This window comes from Schistocerca cancellata, chromosome 1 (genome assembly GCF_023864275.1).
Source record: "Schistocerca cancellata isolate TAMUIC-IGC-003103 chromosome 1, iqSchCanc2.1, whole genome shotgun sequence".
Classification (NCBI taxonomy): Eukaryota; Metazoa; Arthropoda; class Insecta; order Orthoptera; family Acrididae; genus Schistocerca; species Schistocerca cancellata.
The window spans coordinates 188,858,584-188,874,650 of NC_064626.1; the positions used below are offsets into that span (position 1 = coordinate 188,858,584).

The following is a 16,067-nucleotide window of genomic DNA, read 5'->3' on the forward strand; positions in this document are numbered from 1 at the left end:
CGTGTAAGGCGCTCCCAGAGAAACTTCTGCAGCGCAGTCGAAACAGCCTTGGCAATGTGTAGTTGGAAATCAGTAGACACACAGAGAGATCGCTCAAATGCCTTATTTCGACTAATCGAGCTTGAATACACCAGAAACAAGCGCAGCATTGAATAGACAACTCGCGATTGAAAAAAAGCAAACATATTGAGAGCAAAATATGAAATTGCACTTGAGGCAATTCCGTGATACAGAATGCTACCAGTGAGGACTTGGCAATTTCCTAGATCTCTGACAATCCAATCAAGAGCTCCGACTCCTATGACTTCTTCGTCGACTGACGTTAAACCCTAGTCTACCTTCCTTCCTGTATGGATACATTACCGCCGTGTTCTCCACAGAAAAAGTTGTTGTTGTTGTTATCTACTAAGAGTCACAGGCGGAGGTCCGTGATTTGATTTCTTAGTTTGTCAGTGCGCCGGGAAGTGACTGTCGAATTCGTGTCACATGCAAACAGGAAACATCTAGGTGTCTCTATGGAGAGAACGCTGAACTTCAGAATGATTTGTTGAAATTACCTGCTAAATTTGAGCTCTCGGTAGCAATTACTCCTACGTCTCTCCAAAATCTAATGATAATGCCTCATTGGGTCCCTCATCCTTAAATCCCCCTGACAGCTTTTTATACAATTTTCAGAGTGCGAGAGCAGCCAAGCAGCCGACAGCACGTCGCAGGTAAAGGTGAATGACACTGGCAGAGGCGTAAAAGCCAGCTTGTGTTCATTGTGAAAATGAGTAACCTTGAGTAATCTTTTGCTCATCTTGTCACAAAAACTAACCATCCTCTGTAGATATGGCTGTCATCCTAAATAGTACCGAACTTAGAACCGGAATTGGATGATTTGTCGTAATATTGGCCAACTTCACTGTCTAAAAGTAAGAAAAATCTCGTCGAGAACCTTCTGCTTAAATTTTATATTGTTGTGTTCAGTGTTATTCCTGCTAAACAGGACATAATGCGTTATCTTGACAACTGTCCTGAAATTGCCATGTCACAATCTGTGCAAATCCGTGTGCTTCTGTAACTATAGTATAGGCATAAAATAAAATTAGTACAGCTAAACAATGATGTGCTCTGTCATAGAATAACGGTCCACTCATAACCCCAAAAATTTATACTAGTGACGCTAATGTACTCACACGTAGTTTTTGCTGATGTGTGACGAATGTGAAAAGGAGTGGAGTGTCATAACGTTCACCCTTATAATATAGGGTGATTCAGCTGCTCCTCGTGATGGGTTTTATGCAACTCGCAACATGTTCAAATGTCGTTCTCAACTTTTTAATATTCTTTCACTTGCTAAGTGCAAACTATTTATCTCACAAAAAAAAACATTTGTGTAGGGAATTCAGTGTTCGTAAATTCGATACTGAGATGCGTTTTGTTAAAAGCAATAATTTTCGAATTACTCAAGGAAAACATACAAAAGTTATCTTCAAACCACTTTTCTTGAGTGGCACGAAAACTGTAGCCTCCAGCAAAAACGTATCCCAGTACATACTTTAACTACATTACAGTTACTAAGAAAGGATCCTGATCATTTTTCTGTAGGGCAAATTATTCATGTTCCTGTTGATTTTTCTGTAGGACTAATTCTTCGTGTGTAGCGAGCGAGAGAATATGAAAGTCTTGCACGTGGATTCTGAAGGAGATTCGGGCTGCATAGGACACAGTGATAAGGGCAGCTGAATCATCCTGTATAGGCGTCTACATCTATATACATAATGTGTAAGGGGCAGTATGGCGTATGGCGAAGGGTACTTTGTATCACTAGATATCATTTTCTTTCATGTTCCACTCAAAAATACAGCAAGGGGAAAATGATTGCCTGTATACCTCCGTACGAGCCTAATTACTCTTATCTTCGAGGTCCTTACGCAAAATGTACTTTGGCGTCAGAAGAATAGTTCTGCAGTCAGCTTTAAATGCCGGTTGACTAAATTTTTTCAATAGTATTTTGCAAAAACAACGTCGCTTTCTCTTCAGGAAATCCCACATGAATTCCAGAAACACCTCCGTAATACTGCTGGTCCCGACGGAGGTTCAATTCCTCCCTCGGGCATGGCTGTGTGTGCTTGTCCTTAGGATAATTTAGGTTAACTAATGTGTAAGCTTAGGGACTGATGACCTTAGCAGTTAAGTCCCATAAGATTTCACACATATTTGAACTTTTTTTATCTCCGTAATACTCGCGTACTGATTGAATCTACAGCTAACAAATCTAGCAGGACGATGTTTTCTTTCAGTCCGACCTGGTAGAGATCCCATACGTTCGAACAGTACTCAAGAATGAGTCTCTCCCCTGGCTTCTGTAAACGATCTCCTTTACAGATGAGCTACACATTCTTAAAATTCTCCATACAAGCTGTAGTCGACCATTCGCATTCCCTACCGACAAAAAATTAGGTTCTACATCTACATCCATACTCCGCAAGCCACGTGACGGTGTGTCGCGGAGGGTACCTTGAGTACCTCTATGGGTTTTCCTTTCTATTCCAGCCTTGTATTGTTCGTGGAAAGAAAGATTGTCGGTATGCCTCTGTGTGGGCTCTAATCTCACCGAATTTATCCTCATCGTCTCCTCGCGAGATATACGTAAGAGGGAGCAATATACTGCTTGACTCCTCGGTGAAGGTATGGTCTCGAAACTTCAACAAAAGCCCGTACCGACCTAGTGAGCGTCTCTCCTGCAGAGTCTTCCACTGCAGTTTATCATCTCCTTAACGCTTTCGCGATTACTAAATGATCCTGTAACGAAGCGCGCTGCTCCCCGTTGGTTCTTCTCTATCTTCTCCATCAATCCTATCTGGCACGGATTCCACACTGGTGAGCAATATTCAAGCAGTGGGCAAACAAGTGTACTCTAACCTACTTCCTTTGTTTTCGGATTGCATTTCCTTAGGATTCTTCCAATGAATCTGTCTGGCATCTGCTTTACCGACGATCAACATTATATGATCATTCCATTTTAAACCACTCCTAACGCCTACTCCCAAATAATTTATGGAATTAACTGCTTCCAGTTGCTGACCTGCTATATTGTAGCTAAATGATAAAGGATCTTTTTGTCTGTGTATTCGCAGCACATTACACTTCTCTACATTGATATTCAAATGCCAGTCGCTGCACCATGCGTCAATTCGTTGCGGAGACTCCTGCATTTCAGTACAATTTTCCATTGTTAAAACCTCTCGATATACTACAGCATCACCCGCCAAAAGCCTCAGTGAACTTCCGATGCTATCCACCAGTTCATTTAGACATACTGTGAATAGCCACGGTCCTATGATACTCCCCTGCGGCACACCTGAAATCACTCTTACTTCGGAAGGCTTCTCTCCATTGAGAATGACATGCTGCTTTCTGTTATCTAGGAATTCTTCAATCCAATCACACAATTGGCCTGATAGTCCGTACGCTCTTGCTATGTTCATTAAACGACTGTGGGGAACTGTATAAAACGCCTTCGGAAGTCAAGAAACACGGCATCTACCTGGGAACCCGCGTCTATGGCCCTCTGAGACTCGTGGACGAACAGCGCGAGCTAGCTTTCGCACGATCGTCTTTTTCAAAACCATGCTGATTCCTGCAGAGTAGATCTCTAGTCTCCAGAAAAGCCATTATACTCGAACATAATAAAAGTTCCAAAATTCTACAACTGATCAACGTTGGAGATATGGATCTATAGTTCTGCACATCTGTTCGACGTCCCTTCTTGAAAACGGGGATGACCTGTGCCCTTTGCCAACCTTTTGGAACGCTACGCTCTGGAGACCTATAATACACCGCTGCAAGAAGAAGGGCAAGATCCTTCGCGTACTCTGTGTAAAATCGAACTGATAACCAATCAGGTCTAACGGCCTTTCCCCTTTTGGGCGATCCTATCACAATTCCGTGGGGTTATGCTGATGATACCCTTATCTGTGACAAATACCTACAATCGAGGACAAAATAATGGGTTCCATTACTTCGATCCACTTTCTCTACTGGCCATTAAAATTCCTACACCAAGAAGAAATGCAGATGATTAACGGGTATTCATTGGACAAATATATTATACTACAACTGAGATGTGATTACATTTTCACGCAATTTGGGTGCATAGATCCTGACAAAATCAGTACCCAGAATAACCACCTCTGGCCGTAATAACGGCCTTGATACGCCTGGGCATTGAGTCAAACAGAGCTTGGATGGCATGTACAGGTACAGCTGCTCAGAAAAGCTAATCATTTGCTGTCACAGCATCTTCTCCTGACGTTTAATTTCGCGTCTGTAGCACGTCATCTTCGTGGTATAGCAATTTTAATGGACAGTAGTGTACATTTTTGGAAACCTAATTCGTACACTCGGACCTTCGTTAGCAGTCTGCAATGAGGCACCGTGTCAAATCAGCAGATGTCGTTTACTTGGCTGAATTCCGGTAGGTTATGAAGGGTTGCTAGTTTTTTTTTTTTTTTTTTTGTATTCAAGGAATATGTGAGCTCCATACTTCCATTTGATGTGTCACACTTAATGTTTGTACTCTGGGCAGTTTTCATACAATAGTCGATATGTTGCACCACAGAGGTTCTTTGCCCAAGGAATGGTATCCTTGGTGGTCAGAAGCATTGTTGTTGTCTGTAGCTGCACAGTCTAAGGCCAGCCGGGATGGCCGAGCGGTTCTAGGCGCTACAGTCTGGAACCGTGCGACCGCTACGGTCGCAGGTTCGATTCCTGCCTCGAGCATGGATGTGTGTTATGTCCTTAGGTTTAAACAGTTATAAGTTCTAGGGGACTGATGACCTCAGAAGTTAAGTCCCATAGTGCTCAGAGCAATTAGAACCATTAATTTGAAGAAAGCGCTGCCTATTCAGAGTTACTAAACACAGCCTTCGGAAATGCCTTCACAAAAGAAGACGATGTAAATATGCCAGAATTCGAATCAAGAAGAGTTTCCAACATGAGTAACGTAGATGTAAATATCCTCGGAGTAGAAAAGCAAATCATTTAATAAAAGCAAGTCTTCTGGTCCAAACTGTGTACCAATTACGTTCCTTTCAGGGTATGCTGATTCATTAGCTCCGTGCTTAACAATCATATGTAACCATTCGCTCCACCAAATATCCGTACCCAAAGGTTGCAGAGTTGCACACCAATATTAAAGAAAGGTAGTCAACACAATTACAGGCCGATATCATTAACGTCGATATCCAGTAGGATTTTGGAACACATATTGTGTTCGAACATTATGAATTAACTCAAAGAAAACGGCCTATTGACACACAGTAAACATGGATTTCGTAAAAATCGTTCTTGTGAAACACAACTAGCTCTTTATTCGCTTCAGATGTTGAGTGCTATTGACAAGTGATTTCAGATTGATTCCATATTTCTGGATTTCCGGAAGGCTTTTGACGCTGTACCACGCAAGTGAAATTGCGTGTTTATGGAATATCGTCTCAGTTATCTGACTGGATTTGTAATTTCCTGTCAGAGAGGTCACAGTTCGTATTGACGAAAAGTCATTGAGTGGTACAAGTGATTTCTGGCGTTCCCCAAGGTAGTGTTACAGGCCCTTTGCTGTTCCTTATTATATAAACGATTTGGGAGACAATCTGAGCAGCCGTCCTAGGTTGTTTGCAGATGAGGCTGTCGTTTATCGACTAATAAAGTCATCAGAAGACCAAAACATATTACAAAACGATTTAAAAAAGATATTTGAATGGTGCGAAAATTGGCAGTTGACCCTAAGTAACGAAAACTGTGAGGTCATCAACACGGTTACACGATAAATCAGTCTAATATAAAAGCAGTAAATTCAACTAAATACCTAGGAATTATAATTACGAACAACTTAAACTGGAAGAAACATATAGAAAATGTTGTGGGGAAGGCTAACCAAAGATTGTGTTTTATTGGTAGGACACTTAGAAAATATAACAGATCTACTAAGGAGACTGCTACACTACGCTTTTCCATCCTCTTTTAGAATATAGCTGTTCAGTGTGGGATCCTTAACAGATATGATTGATGGAGTACATCGAAAAAGGGCAGCACGCTTTGTATTATCGCGAAATAGGGGAGAGAGTGTCACTGAAATGATTCAGGATTTGGGCTGGACATCGTTAAAACAAAGGCGTTTTTCGTTGCCACGGAATCGTCTCACGAAATTCCAATCACCAACTTTTTTCTCCGAATGTGAAAATATTTTGTTGAAACAGACCTACACACGGAGAAACGATGACCACGATAAAATAAGAGAATTCAGAGCTCGTACGTAAAGATATAGGTGTTCGTACTTTCTGCGCGCTACACGACATTGGAATAATAGAGAATTGTGAAGTTGGTTCGGTTAACCCTTTGCCAGGCACTTAAATGTGATTTGCAGAGTATCCATGTAGATGTAGATGTAGGTATAGAAGTAAGTAGGTGAGTCGGGTGTTGGTACCCTTACTGAGCGGGCATGAGGTAGCTTGCGGAGCATAGAGATAATGATAAGGTTTAATTTTGGAAATATGATTTGGTAAATAATTTGAAAAATCAAGATTTTCGGGTAACGCTGTTACGGCATTGGTAGCCCGCCAGTGATTTGTGATGTGTTTGGCAAACGGAAATTTTTAGTTGGACCTTTCTTTATTGTTTCGGATTAGTTAGTTCGATTACAGAGAAGTTATTAAGTAACAGTTCTTAAGACATGCTCTCAGAAGTTATAGATTTACCACTGCTTTACCAGTCTGTTAATTAATTTCAAGGTAGAATCGTGTTTTAGAGGGACGTAATTTTTGTAAATATGATTGTAACTGCTCAGGAATGATTTTCATTATTCAGTACAGTTTCTGAATGCTAGCCTCTCTTACATCATTCAGTAGATGCAATAGCCTCCATCGCCTCCTCATGAAAATTTGCATTGAGTGGAACAAAAATAAAACTAAGGCGTAAAGCGCTTAGTATAATAGCACATCTTTGCATTGCAGTATGCAACGCTTCCTTTTCTTAGCTGATCTTCTGCTGCTGCTGCACTGCGTTTTTATTTTCACCGCTTTCGAACAGTACGAAGTGTCCATAAAAATTTGTTAGGGCCAGTTTAACGTCAAAGTCAGAAAATAACAAGATCATTTAAAGTTAGCTTTGCATTTCAGATTCATGTTAGGTAAAGATCGTTTGCAGATAGTCCTCCTATTACTACGTTGCAGAGTTACATTCGTGTGTTAGTCAGTTTGCATACTTAGAACCACAGAAACGTTTTGGTAATTTATTCTATGAAAATTCAGTTTGCAATTTTATGACGCATTTTTTATTCTGTTAGCTTTCATTGTTGGTACTGCAAATCACGTCCTATGAGGTCAATTTAGCACTGTTCATAGCACTACACAAAACAGAATTTCAGAGGACAGTTTCTTTAGAATACAATTATAGGTATTTTAATCATGTTGGTAAAAGTACAGCTACAAAATTTCAGATAATTTTGGTGAAACATTTTGATCAGATAGCATTATCTAAGCACACCACGTGCATTGTTCAGGATTACAACACAGACACACACGAAGTTAAAGACCGGAAACCAGTTCAGTTCAGTAAGTTATAGTTCAGAATATTCTACATATTATTTATTTGTATTAAGAATAGTTAGAGTTATATGCAGTTACCTTTGGTTGGTTGGCTGATTCGGAGAAGGGGACGAAACAGCGAGGTCATCAAAAATGTTCAAATGTGTGTGAAATCTTATGGGACTTAACTGCTAAGGTCATCAGTCCCTAACCTTACACACTACTTAACCTAAATTATCCTAAGGACAAACACACACACCCATGCCCGAGGGAGGACTCGAACCTCCGCCGGGATCACCCACACAGTCCATGACTACAGCGCCTAAGACGGCACGGCTAATCCCGCGCGGCGCGATGTCATGGGTTCCATCGGGTTGGGGAAGGAAGTCGACCCTTTCAAACGAACCACTCCGGCATTTGCCTGAAGCGCTTTATAAAAACCACAGAAATGGTAATTCAGGATGGCCGGACGCGTTTTGAACTGTCGTCCTTCCGAATGCGAGCCCAGTCAGTTAATTTTGTCCAGCACGGCATCTAGCTCGTGGTCTTGCGGTAGCGTTCTCGCTTCCCGCGCACGGGGTCTCGGCTTCGATTCCCGGCGGGGTCAGGGATTTTCTCTACCTCGTGATGACTGGGTGTTGTGTGCATTTCATTCTCATTCACTCGCAAGTCGCCGTAGTGGCATTAAAGAACTTGTGGAGCGGCGGCCAATGCCATACGCTCATTATTATTACTGTGGAAGAATGTGAGTTCCATATATTGGCAGACTGTGATTGCGCTGTGAGCACTGTTTAGCGAGTGCTCCAGTGGCAGTTGGAGGCCGATAGACACGAGGAGTGAGCTGTTCTCCGGCGGCCGCTGCAGAACGGATGGGTCGGCCTGTGCAGACGCGTCACGCCTCACCATGACGAATGGCCGGCCGTGCGGCAAACGGGAAACGAATGAAGCGTAAACGAGGGCCGCCGAGGAAGAACTGCTCGCCGGCGACTCCACAGACACCTTCTGCCTGCGTGGTGGCGAGTACGTCGCTCATCGCTGTCTACCTCAGTTAGCTACAAGCACCGAAAAATGGACACCTCGTTTGCAACTTTGACTGGCATATGTATTCTATCGGTGACGTCCTACAACACTTCCTACTTCCTTTTTTTTTTTTTTCTCACACAACCACTTTTACACGCAACCTCCTCGGAAAACTGTTTTGCTTGCTGTAATCATTACCTAATCCTACACTTCTTTCCTTCTACTGCGCTGACATTCGGCAGTTTAACCTTTAGCGTATGCCGTGATATTATTGCTTGTGGCCGTTACCAGAAACACGCGGTGACATTGAAGTTAAATCTTCTGGGTTATTAGGGCGCGTCATGTTTCTTCTAAAATGATCGACGTTTCGAACCCTTTGCTGGGATCTTCCTTAGGATCTTCTGGTGTCCACAACTGCTAGAACACTGTCAGAGACGAGTGTCGCGTCCTCTTATAAAGGGGGAGTTTTCGAACGTTCGTGTTGGAGAAGTGATGGCATTGGTTAAAATTCATATGGTTACTATTGGTGGGCCATAGTTATTGGCTAATATTCCCGCTCTGACGCAGAACAAGGGGCGTTGGTAGCGGCCGGCCGGGGTGGCCGAGTGGTTCTAGGTGCTACAGTCTGGAACCACGCGACCGCTACAGTCGCAGGTTCGAATCCTGCCTCGGGCATGGATGTGTGTGATGTCCTTAGGTTAGTTAGGTTTAAGTAGTTCTAAGGGACTGATGACCTTAGAAGTTAAGTCCCATAGTGCTCAGAGACATTTGTAGCTCATCTCCTGTGGATACCATTGGCGGCCCATCGTCATTGGATAGAAAGGCACTATTCCACACTTACGCTGAAGAAGGGTTATTGGTTGAAATGCCTGCTACCGCTATTTGTTGGTCGTCATCAGTGGCTAGATTCGAAACGGACAGAGCTAGAGAGGGGGAATGTTCACCCGAAATATTATCGTCGGCCGAGGTGTCTTGCAGGGCGTTTTTTATGCCGCTCACACACCGCGGCCGGGGTGGCCGAGCGGTTCTGGGCGCTACAGTCCGGAGCCGCGCGACCGCTACATTTGAACAATTTTTTTGAAAAGCAATGGTCCCATAACACTCCCCTGTGGCACGCCAGAGTTCACTTTAACGTATGTATACGTCTCTCCATTGAGAACAACATGCTGTGTTCTGTTTGATAAAAACTCTTCAATCCAGCCACATAGCTGGTCTGATATTCCGTAGGCTCTTACTTTATCACGCGACAGTGCGGAACTGTATAGAATGCCTTCCGGAAGTCAAGGAAAATGGCATATACATGGGAGCCTGTATATAATATTTTCTGGGTCTCATGAACAAATAAAGCGAGTTGGGTCTCAAACGGTCGCTGTTTCCGGAATCCATGTTGATTCCTAACCTCCGCTGTGGTACTGAAGTGTGCTTATTACCTAATATTTTACTAGCAGAAGTCAGATTACGTTGCTGTTTATTCACGGGTCCAAAATTTGTAAAGCAAGTGTAATATTTTAATGGCATTAGTATCAAAGTGATGCTAAAAAATGGTTCAAATGGCTCGGCGCACTATGGGACTCAACTGCTGAGGTCATTAGTCCCCTAGAACTTAGAACTACTTAAACCTAACTAACCTAAGGACATCACAAACATACATGCCCGAGGCAGGATTCGAACCTGCGACCGTAGCGGTCTTGCGGTTCCAGACTGCAGCGCCTTTAACCGCATGGCCACTTCGGCCGGCAAAGTGATGCTAGATAAGCACTCAGATTAAGAGTAGACAAGCAGCTAAGGAACTTTGCATTATCGTGGAACATACTGATCAGCAGCTGTCACGTACGACTATAAGGCATTTTCTGTGCGAAATCTGGTGGGTTTTGGAAGTGGTCGGCTGTCCTGTCTCGTTGTGGACAAATGAAGCTAACAGAGCGACCACTGGCCGGTGAGGCCATGGCCGCATCGGGCAGCCACCGGTTCCACACCGACCCTGTCCGCCGAATTTTAAATACGCACCGCGTCTCCCATTAAAATAAGCGATTTCACTTTCAAATTTATTCCGACTCGCATAAGTAAGTGCTGGTGTCAGTCCAGCTATTAGCGAATTCGAGGTCTCATTAATTGCAGACCTGGCTATCACAAAAAAGAGCTCTTACTGGATAATTCTTTAAAGACGATCTCTCTGGACGCAGCATGGTTACGCGAGATCATCTGGTACTTACGTCACGCGTTTTCAAGGGCGTATGCAACTACCACGAAGGGAGAGGGGGAAGGGACGGCTGAGAAACCGAAAAAAGAGAAGAGGGAGGTATAGAAAATGGAGAATTGGAGAGAGGTACGCATTCAGGAAAAGAATAGGGCAGAAACACTTCGGCTGCAGCCGCTGAGGGGAACGCCCAGAAAGAATACAAAAGAGTGAAGCGAGACGAAGACCATTCAGCGTACAAAAGTACTTCTCATAGCCAGTCGGATGGCCACGATTCAGCCTCTGGCTACGCTCGTAAACCACAGCAGCGGATGGCAAGTCAATGGAACGCAGAGGCGCCTTTAATTATTCGCGAAATATTACACAGTGAGCCTTATTACCTCCCTTTCCTCGCAAAGAATCGCACAACAAAAACTGAAACCTTCTCGGTGCGTATAAACACAAATTATCGTTACAAGAAGTCTCTGCTGCATCAGTTACATTTTAGTATACTATCTAAGAGGAACCAAAAAGGTAGAAAACATTTTTACTGCAGACAGTTTTTGTAGTCGTATCAGCAACTATAATAAATCGTGAAAGACTCTAAACTAACTCGAAAAATCGAGCTCTAACGACGTGGCGACACTGCTGCGAGGTTCTTGTTAATTAGCTCTCTGAAGAACGTGTTATATTTTTCAGACGTTTGTGACCGTACTTGCGTGCAGTTGCTCTTACTGGTAATTATCATTTAATAAATATTTACATTCGACAAGCAAGAAAATGTATACACAGTAGGAACCGTAATGTGAAAATGCAATGTCGCTTAGAAACACGCTTAGACTTACTGTATCACTTAAACTAATTACGCTACGATAAAGAAAAATACAGTCTGACAGAAAGAAAAAGAAAACAAAGGACAAACGCCAGTACGACTCACACACTGTGAAGTTTCCGTACAAACGTAATTCTGTGCTGTGACTACAAAAGTATTCGTCTGACCATAACACACACAGCATATACTGAAGCGCCAAAGAAACTGATATAGGCTTGCGTATTCAAATACAGAGATATGTAAACAGGCAGAATATGGCGCTGCAGTCGGCAACGCCTATAGAAGACAACGAGTGCTTGGCGCAGATGTTAGATCGGTTAATGCTGTTGCAATTGCAGGTTATCAAGAGTTACGTGAGTTTGAACTTGGCTTTATAATCGGCACACGAACGATGGGACACAGTACATCCGAGATAGTGATGAAGTAGGTATTTTCCTGAACGACCATCTTACAAACGTATCGTGAATATCAGGAATCCGGTAAAACAACGAATCCCCGACATCGCTGGGGCCGGATAAAGATCCTGCAAGAACGGGACCAATGACGACTGAAGAGATTCGTTCAACGTGACAGAAGTGAAACACTTCCGTGAATCGCTGCATTTTCAGTGCTGGGCCATCAAAAAGTGTCAGCGTGCAAACCATTCATCGGTATGGGTTTCCGGAGCCGAAGGACGAGTCGTGTATCCTTAATGACTACACGACACAAACCTTTACGCCTCGCCTGGGCCCGTCGACACCGACATTGGACTGCTGGTGGCTAGAAACAAATTGCCTGGTCAGACGAGTCTCATATCGAGCGGATGGATGTGAACGGGTAGGCAGACGACCTCATGAATCCAACGACCCTGCATGTCAAGCTGTTCGAGCCTCTATAATGATGTGGGGCCCCTGAAATGTATAGATACGACTTTTACAGGAGACACGTACTTAAGCATCCTGTATGATCACCTGCATCCATTCATGTCCAATGTCCATTCCGACGGATTTGGACAATCCCAACAGGACAATGCGACACCGCGCACTTCCAGAATTGTACAGAGTGGCTACAGGAATGTTCTTCTGAGTTTAAACGCTTCCGCTGGGCACCAAACTGCCCAGACATGAGCATTATTGAGCATATCCGGTATGGCTTGTAATGTGCTGTTCAGAAGACATCGCCATCCCCTTGTAGTCTTATGGATCTATGGACGGCCTGGCAGGATTCATGGTGACAGTTCCCTCCAGCACTACTTCAGACATTATTCGAGTGCACGCCAGGTCGTGTAGCGGCACTTTCGCTTTCTCGCGGGGGCCCTACACGATATTAGGCAGGTGTACCAGTATTTTCGACTCATCAGTGTAGTAAGTACTTAAGTTAGTTAGGTTTAAATAGTTCGAAGTTCTAGGGAACTGATGACCTCAGAAGTTAAGTCCCATTGTGCTCAGAGACATTTTTTTTTGTAATAAGCACAGTCATAAAATTATAGCTGAGAAACTAACAAAAACTGTTTACTTTGGCCGCTTAATATCTATATTTAGAAATAAAATGCTATTTGGATTCATAAGTTGCTTAATTTGTGAACAAATCCACGTTACGTAAAATCATGCCCCAGTTATCAAACAAGTATTCACCTAGTAAGCAAGATCCTAGGTGCGCTACCGCACTGACATACTCTCCCTTTCATTTTCCGTCGTGTTTCATTTACTGCAGTGGACAGTTCTCTCTCCGCTTTGAAAGCAGTTGAGTAAAATGGGTCCAAAGTGTCGCGAAACTACAAAAGAGGAAAGAGGGATCTGCATCAGGTTGTTTCGAAAAGGAAAATCTTTTCATGAAATCGGAGAATTCATTGTCAGATCTACCAGTGAAGTGAAGACTATTATATATAGGTTTAATCAGAGCAAAACGTTCGAAAACCAAACAGGAAGGGGCGTCCCGTAGTTCTATCTGAGTCGGAAAAACGCAAGATACTTAGAGAAATCAAGAAAAATCCGAAACTGAACGCTCCAAAACAACACACACATACATGAAAGTCTGTTTCAGCACAGAGTGTGAGATACGTGCTTCATGGAGGTGGGCATCGAGGCCGAACAGCCCTTTTGGGACCATACATCCGTAAAATCAACAGAAAGAAGCGAATTGTATTTGCAAGAGAACATAAGCCGATTTCTGGCACAGTTGATATGGGATGTTTGAGGCAAATGGGGGAGTAACAGTGTGGAGAAAAAAAAAATTGTGAAATTGAAGAGAAAAATATAACACCTCCGTTAAACGTGGAGCAGGTTCAGTACTTATCTGGAGCTGCATTGATGTAAATGGTGTCTGGATTTGTGTTTGTTGATGGATTTATGGACCACAAGGTTTATATAAACATCCTAAAAACAAATATATCCAGAAGCGTGAACAATATGGGTGTTCCTGGGGATTATATTTTCATACAAGATAATGACTCAAAACATACAACTCTAGATGCAAGGCTATGCCGACACCACCGCTATCCTCAGACATTCATTCAATACAGAATTTGTGCGGTGTACTGGAAGAAATATGAGGAATCATCAGATATATATTAGAATTGATCTAAAGAAGGCTCTACTAGAGGAATTGCGTAGAATTACAGCGCAAACAACAGAATCTCTGGTGAAATACATACCAAGGAGAGTGCAAATGATGATAGAGGAATGGAGGGCCTACTGAGTATTAAACATAACGCTATTTGTTCAGTGTCATTTGCAGTATTGCATAAGAATACTTATTTTGCATCCCAAATTGCGCCGGCCCTGGTGGCCGAGCGGTTCTAGGCGCTTCAGTCCGGAACAGCGCGACTGCTACGGCCACAGGTTCGAATCCTGCCTCGGGCATGGATGTGTGTGATGTCCTTAGGTTAGCTAGGTTTAAGTAGTTCTATGTTCTAGGGGACTGATGACCTCAGATGTTAAGTCCCATAGTGCTCAGAGCCATTTGTACCATCCCAAACTGCGTAACTTTACTTTTCAGTATTTAACTATGTTTATGTAAAACTCTGTGTTTCTCTATTTTATTCTCCGTAACCCTGTTCATGTTTGTAACACAACCTACGACCACCTTAGAGACGGAAATGACAACACATTCTGCAAGACCTGACCATCAGCATAATGCTCAAGGACGTACAGCGCAAGCTGCTACTAATTTGTTTGACTAATGGGGCTGCTAAGTTCTATACCACCTACTGCACTCCCCGACTTAATCCCTCGTAAGTTCACCTCGATTTCTAAACTGAAGGAAACACTTGACGGCATTCGCTTCAGAACTGCTACAAATTAGTCGGGCAATAGACCGCGTAGCTTGAACTTCACCGCAACTGGCACAACTAAGAGTATCCTACGACTTCCACATCGCTGGCAACAGGTTATACACAATGCTGGTGACTACTTTGAAGGTCAGTAAAACTTTGAAGCACGTATCCATTTTGTAGAAGCTGTGAATAAATAGTTGCCACTATTAAAGTTCCAACCCTCGTATTTCGCTTCCATATGATCTCATAGAATATGTTGAAACTAGGAGGGTTTTATTTAATACCCTAGCAGCCGAGCGGAGTAGCCGCGCGGTCTCGAGCGCCTTGTCACGGTCCGTGCGGCCCCCCACGTCGGAGGTTCGAGTCCTCCCTCGGGCATGGGGGTGTGTGTTGCCCATAGCTTAAGTTATTTTAAGTTAGATTATGTAGTGTATAGACTTAGGGACCGATAACCTCAGCAGTTTGGTTCCATGAGATCTTAGCACAAAATTCCAAAATAATAATACCATAGCACACTAGCAAATTAGGACTAAACTTGGTGAGCCGGGCGGAGTGGCCGAGCGGTTCTAGGCGCTACAGTCTGGAGCCGCGCGACCACTACGGTCGCAGGTTCGAATCCTGCCTCGGGCATGGATGTTTGTGATGTCCTTGGGTTAGTGAAGTTTAAGTAGTTCTAAGTTCTAGGGGACTAATGACCTCAGAAGTTAAGTCACATAGTGCTCAGAGCCATTTGAACCATTTTTTTAAACTTGGTGAATGATGTACTCAATAGGTGGAGGATAGAGCTTTTGTTGTACTATCAATTTATTGCAGGCTGCTTGAAAGATGACATACCCTACTCGCCTACTGAATGAATAAGGTCAAATAGGTCATTCTAATTTACACTGAAGAGGCAAAGAAACTCGTAAACCTGCCTAATATCCTATAGAGCCACCGCAAGCACGCAGAAGTGACGCAACACGACGTGGCCTGGACTCGATTAACGTCTGAAATAGTGCTGGAGGGAATCGACACCATGAATCATGCAGCGGTGTCCATTAACCGGTAAGGGTACGAGGGGGCGGAGAGCTCTTGTGTACAGCACGTTGCAAGGCATCGCGGATATGCTCAAAATGGTTCAAATGGCTGTGGGCACTATGGGACTTAATATCTGTGGTCATCAGTCCCCTAGAACTTAGAACTACTTAAACCTAACTAACCTAAGGACATCGCACACAT

The 16,067-nt window shown here is 43.3% G+C and overlaps 1 protein-coding gene across 1 annotated transcript in view; it reads right to left on the bottom strand.

Annotated features, from left to right (window-relative positions):
• The window catches only part of LOC126162381 (EGFR adapter protein-like), a 1,239,193-nt gene that overhangs the window by 758,019 nt on the left and 465,107 nt on the right, over nt 1-16,067 (bottom strand). The gene's annotated exons all lie outside the window — the stretch shown is intronic.